The sequence below is a fragment of the Tupaia chinensis genome, unplaced genomic scaffold (assembly GCF_000334495.1).
Source record: "Tupaia chinensis unplaced genomic scaffold, TupChi_1.0 Scaffold000168_1, whole genome shotgun sequence".
NCBI classification, from domain to species: domain Eukaryota; kingdom Metazoa; phylum Chordata; class Mammalia; order Scandentia; family Tupaiidae; genus Tupaia; species Tupaia belangeri.
In genome coordinates this window covers 334344-335565 of record NW_006159643.1, presented here as the reverse complement: position 1 = coordinate 335565, position 1222 = coordinate 334344, and positions in this window count along the sequence as shown.

Genomic DNA, 1222 nt, shown 5'->3' with positions numbered 1-1222 from the left:
CGAGAAATCACCCCCCAGGGGGGATGGTCACGCCGCAATCCCTTCTCCTCCATTCTCCTCTCGGGATCTTGGGCACCCAAACACACGCCCCCGCCATGAGTTTCAAGCCACCGGGTCCGGGACGCGAACCGCGGTCGACTACGTGGGAGTCCAGCGACATAGCCATTACGCTAACTGCTGGTTCCCCCCAGCATGAGTTTTAAGTCACCAGGTCCGGGACTCAAACTGCAGTTGACTATGTGGGAGTCCATTAGACCATCTGCCGATCCTATTTCTCAGAAGATTTAAATAGATGAACTTATTAAAAAAAACTGCCAACTGTGTCCTTGCTCTGTTCATTTTTCATCTCAGTTAGGTCCCAGAAAACTGAGCTAAGGCCAGCTGGTGGCCTGATGGTTAAGATAGTTGAATTCTCAATGGCCCATAGATTGAGTCCAGTGACTTGAAAAAACACACCAGAGGGACCAGCAGATGGTATAATGGTTACATTGCTGGACTCCCATGTAGTTGACGGTAGTTCTAGTCCCGGACCCGGTGACTTAAACTCACTCCAGCCACGTGTGCATGTGTGTCCAAGGTCCTGAGAGAAGGAGGAGAAGGGATTGTGGCGTGGCCATCTCCCCGGGGGTTGACTTCTTGCTTTCTGTCTCTCTATCTCTCTCTGTCTTTCTGGTGAGCACACACGCCCTATAGCAAAAACCCCTCCAAAAAAAAAAAAAACCACTGGACATGTGTGTGTGTGTGTGTATGTGTGTGTGTGTGTGTGTCTCAAAATCCTGAGAGGATGAAAAATGGAAGAGAAGGGATTATGGTGTGGCCATCCTCCATTGATGATGCTTTCTCATTTCCCCTCTCTCTGACAAGTGCATGTGCCCTCTGGCAAATAAAAAGCAAACTCCAGCTCACAGATGATTATGTAAGCCAGGCACCTGCTCAGTGCTCATGCTGCTGGCGAGCAGAGTATACCGGCAACTCGCGGGCTCTGAAATGAGCCAGCACAGCAGCAGTGAACGTCCTTCCGCAGTGATAATGCGAGCTCATTTTTAGTAACAACTGCTTGCTAGTGTGCTAATTACTTTACATACAGGATCTCCGTCAGTCCTCACAGAACCCGGTGAGATAAACAACTGAGATGATTCCCATTTTACAGAGGAGGGACCCAAGGCATATGAAATTTATCCGAAATCCTGAAACAGATATATGGCAGAGTCCAGATTCGGAC